Raw genomic sequence first — 10,784 nt, forward strand, 5'->3', positions numbered from 1 at the left:
GCAAATTAATATTCACACTTCCTACAAATTTATTTTTCAAGGGGTCTCTAGGAGACCCTGCAGATTGGGGAAAGATGAGAACTTTCTGAACTCAGAGTCACTTTCTCCCCCAAGTAACTGCTTGCCACGACCCTTACACGAGTGTCTTCACCGCTTGTTTTATGGGCCTGCAGACAATCCACGGGAAATACTGTGCAGAATATTGGCCGTAAACTCCTTAAATTTTCACTTGCAACTTGCGTTTGATGGATGGCCTGTGACCAAGTGAATGAATGAATGTTGGGGAAGACTGATATTGTGGAATTCAAAAGGTAGCAGAGATGCTGTGCTTTACCTAGCGAGCAGTTTTAGGAGGATCACAGCCTTCAAGGGCTGAGCATGTGAGGGTCCGACTCAATGGCTGTGGAGTCTGACAGGACGGCGGGAGGCTGAGAGGGAAACAGAGGTGCCCTCGTCTCTCCCAGGGTCTGGTAACAAAGCCCTTCGCTAGGGCTGTAAGTGCTTGATGTCGTTACTCATCTTAATTTCAAATTCGTTCTTTACTCGAATCAGTCACACCTCGTGTGTCAGCAGCACCACACAATACCACTGGTCTCCAGGCCTTCCCGGAGGTCATATCTTGGCAGCACTTCCCGCTGACTTGCAATTATCTTCACCTGCCTTTTAAAAAGGCACTTGCAAAGGAAATTCATCGTAAGGAGGAAGAAACGGTCACTCCGTAGTCGCATTCTCGTATTCTCGCGAGACGATCGCAAACCAAAGTGGTGCCTCGAAGGAGCTTCGTTCAGCAAAGCGGCCTCAGTGCAATTCCATGCACATTTATGGAGCTCATTCTCTGCGTGGGACACTGTGATAGAGACTCTCTGAGCCTCAAGGATAAATGAGTCCTAGGCCTCATCTTTCAGGTGGAAACACTGTAGTGGGGACTAAGATATGAACGTAAGTAACAAGGCTTCTTGGAGTCTCTGTTGTTTAATAGCTATCTACAGTTAGACCACATGAAATTTCATTGCACTGACCGTGAACACCTATGTTACCATCCATCTTATTTAATATAGGTTTAGCCACAGATAAAAAAGTAAAAGGTCACACATATCATTGCAGCACTAACCACTCTGCTGTAGCATGTCATGTCATATTAGAAGTATTTTTGAATACAAGGTTTGAAACATCAGGGGCTATGAATGATGGAGAACTATGAACACTTTCCTTTGTAACGTAAGGGAACTCCAATGGTGTTTTAGGTCTAAGAGTTTCCTATCGAGAACTCTTAAAGTTTCAGCCTCTCAGAGGGACTTTTGGATCAGCACACGTTTGTGGAATGCCTACTCTGTGCTGGCCATTAAGCTGGGTCCTAGGGAACAGGTACCGAGATAATTAAGAGACATTTCCTGCCTTTAAGGAGCCATCAGCCTGTGAGGTGTACAAAAACAGATAATTTCAATACCTGATGTTGGGGGCTTAGGCAGAGAATCACACGGCACACGGTACCGGCAGTCGACCCAGGACATGGATAGCCCAGCAGAGGGTTTGAAAGGCTTCTGGAAGAAATAACTGCTCTTCTAGGCCTTGAAGGTTAGTATTAGGCGAAGAAAAATGTGAAGGGAAGTTCAGGTAGAGGGAAAAGAAAAGGCACGGAGAATAGAAGTGTGTGGTGTTGGAGGAAATCCTTAGTTTTTCAGAGTTAAGCATAATTCAGAAGATGGTGGATGTTGTTGGACAGGCAGATAGGTCAGGACTAAGAAGGCCTTGGGCACCACGTTAGGTGGTTTAGGCCTCATCATAAAAAGGTGCCCTGAAAGCCACCATGACTTCCAGGGGTGTCGGGAATGGGGTTACATGGAGCAAGGCAGAGGTGGGAAAGTGGGGAGCCTGGTTCAGGAGGCCACAACCAAGAGGTCGTGAAGGCCTGTGACAGGGCTGTGGAAATAAAGAGGAAGGGAAGGGTAAAATTTCAGAGTTGGAAATTGATTGGATGTGAATACTGAAGAAGAAAGAATTTAAAATGACTCTGAATTTTGGAGCTTGGATGCCTACATGCATGTTGGTATCACAGGCACTGGAAATAACAGATAAAAGGTTAGGAGCAGGGGAAGAAAAGTCCAGTTTGTGATATGTGTTGAATTTAAGGTGCCTATGGGACGAGTGGGGGAGATGTCAGATGAGATAGTGAATGCATAAGTCTGAAGTCCAGAGGAGGGGCTAGGGCTGGAAATACAAGCAGAGACTGTCTTCTGCTTCTCCTTAGATCAGAGCTTGGGAAGTAGTCAGCAAGGAAGTCAATAACACATGTTTAAGGCTGAGCGCTTGGGGTTCCTAGGGGAGAGCTGTTTGTTATGGGAAAGAAGAATAAAGAAAATCTTTTAAGATTGTCTATGCCTTAAATTCTGCATTACAGAAAAATACTTTAGACCAAGAGAGGAGTTGGCTGTTAATCCCAGCCTGAAAGCATTTTTTTTTTTTTTGCTACCTATTTTTGGTGTCACTCAGTTTATTTTTAGTCACCACTGGAATTAACTCTGGAGAATCTTCTCTTGGAGTTTATCCAGGAGAAGGTGACCTGAATAGTGAAGTATCTGGAAATCCTTTCATATGAGAATTGATTTAAATATCCAGGAGAAACACACAGACCTCCCCCCACCCCATAGCCCCACCCCTTCGCCAAACACACACACACACACACACACACACACACACACACACACACACACACACACACAGCTGCATGACGATAAAGACTTCCTCCAAGTATTTGAAGGGCCATTAAATAGAAGAACACAGGCTTATGAAACACATCTCCAACAAATCAATGAGTGGAAGCTATATGCAGGTAGAGTGCACATTTACTCAGTAAATAAGTATTAAAGACCCATGTTTAGTAGGCAGCATTCTAGGTACAGATACAGGGATCGAATGAGGGACAAAATGAAATCCCTATTCTCCTGAAGCTCACATTCTAATAATGGGGAGACAGATAATCAACAAGATAAATGACTTCAGATAATGATTAGTACCCTGAGGAAAGGAGTGCAGTGAAAAAAGGTAGCGCATGATCAAGAGGAAGGGCACAAGGTGGGGGAGGAGCTCACTGGATTGGGTGTTGGGGAAGACCTTCCAAGGAGGTGATATTTTCAAATCACAAAGATGATAAGCAACCAGTCTTAGGAAGAGCCTTCTGAGAAGGGTGAAAATCAAGTGCAAAAGCCGTAACTCAGGATTGAGCATGGGTTATTGAGGACAAGAAAGCAGGCCAGTGTGGCTGAAGGATGAATGGGGTATCAGATGAAGTCAGAGAGGTGACCAGAGGAAGCCCATTCAAAGCCTCTTCGGATTTCATTCCAAGTGTGATGGGAGACTTTTGTGTACGTTTTGGATAGGATTTGTTCAGGCGTAAACTTATATAAATTATTCTTTAAAAGATCCCCCTGTCTGTTGGGCAGAGGATGGAATATAGGGGGGTTAATCCTGTAGTAGAAGTTCAGGTGCCACAGAATGGCAGCTTGGAGCTGTATGGCAATGCTGTAGATAGGGAGAAATGGATGGATTCCAGAAACATTTTATAAATAGAAATGGCAGGAGCTACTGATGAAGTGGATGTTGAGTAGGGAAGCAGAGAGGAAAAGGGAGCATTAAAAATGACGCTTGGGTTTTTGACTTAACTCTTCAGTTGGCTGGTGCTGTCATTTATCAAGTTGGGGAAAGACTGGGAGGAGCAGTTTGTGGACAATAGAGGGGATCATGAGTCGTGTTTTGGATATATTATGTTGACATTCCAACTTGACTCGCGAGTGAATAAACCATACAGGGATAACTAAATGAGCCTGGAGCTCAGGAAAGAGGTCATGGCTGGAGAAACAAAGATCTGGAATCATTAACACATAGGTGGGACGTGAGTCATGGGACTAGGGATAGAAAGAAAGAAGAGACTTCAAAACTGAGCCTTGGAAGATTTTGATATTCAGAGACCAATTAAGAGGTAGGGCTAAAAGACAGAATAAAAACAAGGAGAAGGTGGAATAATAAAAATCAAAAGAATAAAATATTTAAAGAGGAAGTCACTACATTTAGGAAAATTACATAAAATTGTTTTCTCCTAGCATGGACGGAATCTCCCCATCCCCTGTGAAGATCTTACTATTCCATCTCTCTTCTCTACTGGATGATGAAAACTGAACCTCACCAGCAGGCAAAGAGGATCCAGGCAAAGAGGACACTGAAGAAGGGAGAGATGTTTACTGGTTGTTCAAGTCTGGGCTTCTGGAAGTCTTGTTAAAGATTTTACTGTGCTCGTGGAGACTTCTTTCCCTAATGCGGGGTGTCCCATTCTCAGGTCTTCAGGAATGTTTTTCTTGCTTATTGCAGGACTCCTCCAGTTAGATTCTGACTTGCTGTCACTCTTCATAACCAGCAATCGGCCCTCTACTGATGACCTCACTTCTCATGTGCTGTCACCTGTTGTTATGACCGTGGTACTCCCCAATTAGAGACCAACTCAGACCCACATCCATGTGCCTTGCATAACCAGAACCTTAAACTTTTCTCAGCACCACAGACCTTTCTAGGTTCCAGCACTTACTTGCATATGGTCTGGGACAACTCACAGCACTAGAACCTGGTTATGATAGTCATGAGTGGCCACACTTAGGTGGAATGAACCATGTAGAAAGGGCCCTACTCTAAGGAAGATACGGGCCACACATGGAACTGTGATATGAATGGCCTTTGCGGACCCTCCCAAAACCCAAGATTCTGTGGTATTTTCAGATACAACGTAAAGTCACAAATCCTGGGTTCCTTCTTAGGGAATCACTTTGAAAGCAAACATTTAATGAAGTACAATTACATTTATCTTGCTCTAGCATATGACTATTCTCAATCTGAAATTCTGTTTTTATATTTCTCTCATATGTTTTGTTTTGGGTTGAGGAAGCTCTTATTTTGCTGACAGGATATTTTGCTTGAGGCTAGCATATTGCTACTCAGGCATAATTCCAAATGACAAGATTAGACACTAGAGAGTTCATGTCCTTCTGGTCAAAGCTGACCTGCTATTATTTTCTTGCACATAGTAGGCACTCAGTAAATATTTAATGAATTGAACGGAAGCCTTGTGAAAAGTGGTTTCCTTGCTAGAGCAAATGGCTTGTGTTGGTGTTCATTACCAGGATCTGACACAGGATGGGGAAGGCAGTTTGTGAAGCACATTTTCTGTTTCTTCCCTCATCTATCCTCCTGTTAATGTTAAGATGACAGGTTGATGCCTTTCTATTTGTACCAAGAGTTTTGACAAGAAATTATAAATTACAGACTTAGGAAATCTCAAAATATTTCTATAGTTATCTAGTAAATGGCATTAGCTTAGTATGTACGAATGTGAGGTGGGGGCATGTTACACTGCCATGTCCCCTATCCCCATCTCATGGCCACACTCTGTAGTGTAGGCTTGTGATGCCCAGGGTAGGGGAAGAATTGTAGCTAAGGTCTATCACAGAATTCATAACTGGTATTCTCCATTTCCATGTTGCTTGGCCAACAGAGGGTTTCCAAAACATTAAGAAGCCATGCATTCCCTAGGCCCCATTCCTCTCTACAGTACTTCTCCTTCCCTGTGTCATTCATTTTTGCTAGCTGCTAGGTTTGTAGATGCTTTTCAATGCACAGACCTGGTCAAAAACATGAAAGAACAGGAAATATGACAGTGCTTACAAACTGTCATACACAGGTTTTATTTGGACTGCAACAGTACCAAACATCGCAAAGTTTTAAGATAAAAACAAATGTAAACCATAAGCAGTTTACTGAACAAGCTGAAATGAGAAAAGGGCAGGCAGAAAGCAACTTTATTCTCTCTCCCCACTGCCCCTGCATACTCCCTCTGTGGAACTGTTCTTCCTCACTGCTGGACATTTGCTGGTCGTATCTTCATTTTCTTCATCACTTCCAGGCATTTGTGAAATATCTGGCTCGTAGAATGTTTGGGAAGTCCAGTACAGTCCTATCTCAAGGCTTCAATTTCTCATCCAATTTACGTGCCCCCACTGCTCCACCCCACCTGTCAGCTAGAGACTCATTCAGGCCCCGATGCCTGGAATGAAGGGAGATGAGACGGTTTCTTCACTCTTTGTCCACTTCTGCTCTTGCTTTTCTCCTTCACCTCTTTCCCACTCTCTAGGCCTGTTTCTGATCCTCTCGAGCTTGGCTCAGGAGATGAGCAGTCAGAGACAGTGCCACATCTTGCTTTGCTGGTGTGTTCGTATCACAGCATGTGGGCCTTTTGTGTATCAGAAGCCCCAATGTGAGGAGTTGCTTTTGTGGGCCCTTCACATATCTCCCCATGTGCAGGTCTCTGACATGGGAATATCCCCTCTTCTCCCCTGGACTCGGACCCATCAACACAGACTTTCTCTTGGGGTGCCCCCTCTCTCCAGACTCTCCTATTGGGAAAGTTCCTTTTAGTAAGTTCTCAGATTACCTATTTTTTGTGGGTCCACATATGGCCCGTAGCAAAAAAAATTTTTTGAACCTGGTGACTTTGGAAATGCAGGCCATTACCAGTGAAGCCCTCTTTGCTCTGCTGCTCCCACCACTGCACACAGCCCTTTATCTACAGGCTTTTCAAGAGAAGTCAGTAGGTCCCTGAGTGTCTCAATCTCGAGGGGACATATATCAAGCTTCCCAAGCGGTTAAATGAAGCCTTTACCACATTGGTGTGAGGTGGAGGGAAAGCACCCCTGTGCTCTCTCATGTCTTGGGGACATACCAGGAGAGAGCCACGACCAGCTTCTCCTATGCTGCCTGGAGTTGGCTGATAGAATAATGGGACAGAAACAGGTTTGGGTTTACCTCTTCCCAAGTCCTGCATAAATGATGCTGAGCCTCATTTGAGAATGCAGGAATACTTGCCCATCTATTATTCCTCAGCTTGTGGGTCTGAGCAATGAAATAGGAAAAGGAAGTATTATTTACACCCTGAGCTCCATAAAATAAAAACTCCCCTCTTCCCAAAAGCCAATCAATCTCTGCTTCTACTTTGGACCCCATTCCCTTTTGACTTTTAAAGGCAGTCTACCTCTCTTTTCTGCACAATCTCTCTCTTTCTCGACTGGAGTGGTGCCAGCAGCATCAAATGCGTCCTATAATCTCCCATCTTTACAAAATGCTAGTAAGTTCTCCTTTGACTCCACCTACTTCTCAGGTTACCGCAACACTTCTCTGTTCCTCTTCACAAACTTCCTAAAAGGTTTTCTACACAAGCTGTCTCGACTCTCTGCATCTCCAATTTACTCTTCACCCAACATCTGACTTCCACCTCCATTACTACTCAGCTGAAACTGCTATTGTCAAAGTTAACAACCTGCATGTTGCCAAATGCAATCGGCACTCTTCTCTCCTCATCTAAGTGTTTCACCAGCATTCAACCTAACTAACAAACTTCCTACTAGAAACACTTCCCTCTTTTGTCCCCAGGATATCACACTATCCTGGATCTGCTTATATTTGCCTGTGTCAAATTTCCTCCTAAGCCTCTCATCTTCTATTGACTGAGATTGTTGGGACTTTCTGGGATGTATTCTCTTCGTTCCTGGATGAAGTTCTCCATTTCCACTGCTCTAAATACCATCTATATTCCCCATGAACACAAAATCGCCATTTCCAGTCCAGTCCCCTCTACTCTGGTCTTGCATATTCAACTGATGTGCTGCAGCCTTCTTGCACTTAATATGCTCAAATCAGGAGTCAGTTTCCTTCTCAAAGCTGTTTCTCCCAGTCTTCCCCCATCTTTTCAGAAAACGACAATGCCCTTCCCCGCCACTGCAAATGCCATAAAATCTGGGAAATATTCTTGTTTCTCCTCCTCCCCCCATAATGCAATAAAATCACATATTTATTGGAGATTTGTCATGTCTCGCATTCCATCCTTCTCCAGTTCCTACTGATTCCACCTCCAAAATGTTTCCAGTGTTTCTATATCTTTCCCTTTTCCCAGCCACTGCCATCATGTCTAGCTCAACCATCACAAATGCCTTCTAATTGACATTCTTGCCTTCCATTTTCCCCTGGTGGCTCAGCCTCTACCTTTCTTTTCAACGTCAAATGTGGTTCCCATCTTTCACTCACCGCTCTGAGCTGTGTAGGTCTTTTAGTCCTAGGAACTAGCTGACCTCTTTCTTGCCTCAGGGTCTTTGCACTTTCCATCCTCTTTACACGTCCTGTTCATTCTCATCCTTCAGGCTTCAGCGTAAGGTCACCTCTTCAAAGATGCTTCCTCAAACCAGCTTCTGTATGTTCCCTCTATCTTGGTACTCTAGTGTTTTTTTTCTTTGTATCTCTCATAATAATTGTAATTATTTTCTTGCTGTTTAATGTTTATGACTCTGATAGAGTTTATGACTCTAAATTCCCCAAGGGCAGAAACTCTCTCTGGCTTCCTCACAGTTGCACCCTCACCTACCACAGGATTTGATGGACAGAAGGCAGGCAAGAAAGATGAGGTATGTGAGTGAATGGATGCATATAAGTATATCTCACAAAGACACATCTCGCTCCCTAACTGCCTTTCCAACTGCAATGAGTTTGACATCACAACATGGGAGAAACAGAAATATGTACGAATATTGGAACCATTCATTCATTCCACAAATATTTAAGGGCTATTCATTTACTATGTGCCTAGCACTGTTGTCTTCACTGGGGACACAGTATCTAACAAGATTCAAGTCTTCACCCTCATATAGCTTTTGTTCTCATTGGGGAAATGGATCACAATATATTTAACAAATAAAGATATGTCATGATGCCATTCCACAAGATATATGTTAAGAAGAAAAGTAGAGCAGGCAATAGGATAGAAAACGGCAGGATTAGGGCCATTTTAGAGCACATGGTTGGCAAGGAAGTTCTCTCTGGCCAAGTGACATATGACCAGAGAGGTGCAGGGAGAATATTTCTGGTGAGGGAGCAGCAAGTGTAAAGGCCCGGAGACAGGAATGAGTTTGAGAGGTTGGAGAGACGAAGAACAAATACTGTAGCAGTGGGGTGAGACAAGAATGGGAAGATGAGGTTGGAGAGGTGGTCAGGGGATCGATCACAGGGGTGTTAGAAGACATTGCAACAGGTTGAAATTTCATTCTAACTCAAATAGGAAGCTTTGTAGGGGTGAAACCAGGAGAGTAATGTGATCTCACTGACATTGTAGACAGACTCTCTGGCAGCTCTGTGGGAACTGACCAGAGGGAACTATGGACATAGGAAGGCCTAATAGGAGGCCACTGTAGTAGTAGAGATGAGAGATGAATATGGACATAGAGAAAAGTGCACAAGTTGATATCCTTTGAAGACAGGATCAAAACAACCTATGGGTGGATAGGCTGGGGGTGTGAGGCAAAGTCCAGGCAAGGTGCTAAATTCAGGCCTGAGTGACTGGGTGAATGTAGGTGCTGTTTACTGTGAAGGCAAAGCCTGGGCAGACACATTTTGGGGGATGGTGAACAAAGAGTTCTATTTTGGCCATGTTATGTTTGAATTGTATTGAAAATTGACATAAGCCAGTTTGAGAATGCACAACTCTTAGGTTCATTGTGGTATACAACTACAGCCACAGAAGAAGTTGAAATGGGTGAATTAGTTACTGCCCCCACAACCTCATTACCAAGTTATAATGAAAGCAAGTCTCAGATCAGATTTCACTACATATGCAGACATAATGTCATTAACAAGTAGGCACAAAGCAATTTATACACCTGCTCTGTAAGCCTGATGTAGTCCCAACACACTGGCCTTCCAGTGCTCCAATCACTGCACGGCATGAGAAGTCTATTCAGCAGAAGATCATATTCCAAGGCGGTGTCAGACATCCAGAAATTCTTTGTTCTAATGACTAGAAACAGAACTGTTTAAGAATCAAGTTTCAGGTACTATCCCTAAATGTACAGCCCATTAGCCTTGCCAGATTCTTATACCCTGTTTTTATGTGGGTAGGGAATGTCCCTAAAATATTTTAGCCAATTCCCATATCTTGATTACCTCTAATTTGACCTATGAAAGCCCATTTCTAACATCCATTATGCTGATTAACAAGCCACTAATTTCACAAATGAAAACTCATTTTTGACTTCAGCATGCTAATTAGCAAAATGTCTGGTGTTGATCAGAGTTAAAGATAGCTGAAGTGCTTGTAGTGGCTGCCTCTGGAGAATGGCCTTTATGCAATGAAGCCAGCTGTAGTGCAAATTCCTGATTAGAGCAACTATCTGTGGCTTGAAGTAACTAACACACGCTTTTGGAGAACACTCTCTCTGTTACAGTATTACAAAGTAGTTGACAGACAATATCACAGGTTGTCTACAAGGAGGGATCTTATAAGTGGCTGAATAAACCAGTTCAATGCCCAGAACTGAAGGAGTGCATTTGTGAATCCCTGGCATATGGATGGTATTTAAAGCCATGAAACTAGATGAACTCGCTCAGGGAGCGAGTAGATATGAGAAGGAAAGAGGTCCAAGGTGGAGATCTGGGAGACTCCCAACCTTTAGGGACCACTTAAAAGAAGAGGATTTCGCCAAGGATATCAAGAAATGGCCAGTGATGTGGGCAGGTGATCAGAAAGGTTTACTGACCTGAAAGTTAAGTGAAAAAAAAAAAAAAAGAGTTTCAGAAAGGAGGAATGGCCAAATGTGTCCAAGGTTTCAAGGGGCAAAGTAATGAGGACTGAAGACTGACCATTGGTCATTGCAATGTTGATAGGAGCAGCTCCCATACTGCGATGAATGTAAAAACCTGAGTAG

General features: G+C 43.5%; 1 long non-coding RNA gene across 1 annotated transcript; it reads left to right on the forward strand.

The window, feature by feature from the left end:
- Positions 1–213: 213 nt before the first annotated feature.
- LOC125155574 (uncharacterized) lies at positions 214–4,828 on the forward strand. The gene is made up of 3 exons (XR_007148275.1): positions 214–939; positions 1,403–1,575; positions 4,098–4,828. It is a non-coding gene; the product is annotated as an uncharacterized LOC125155574 (long non-coding RNA).
- Positions 4,829–10,784: the final 5,956 nt, after the last annotated feature.

This window comes from Prionailurus viverrinus, chromosome F1 (assembly GCF_022837055.1).
Source record: "Prionailurus viverrinus isolate Anna chromosome F1, UM_Priviv_1.0, whole genome shotgun sequence".
Classification (NCBI taxonomy): domain Eukaryota; kingdom Metazoa; phylum Chordata; class Mammalia; order Carnivora; family Felidae; genus Prionailurus; species Prionailurus viverrinus.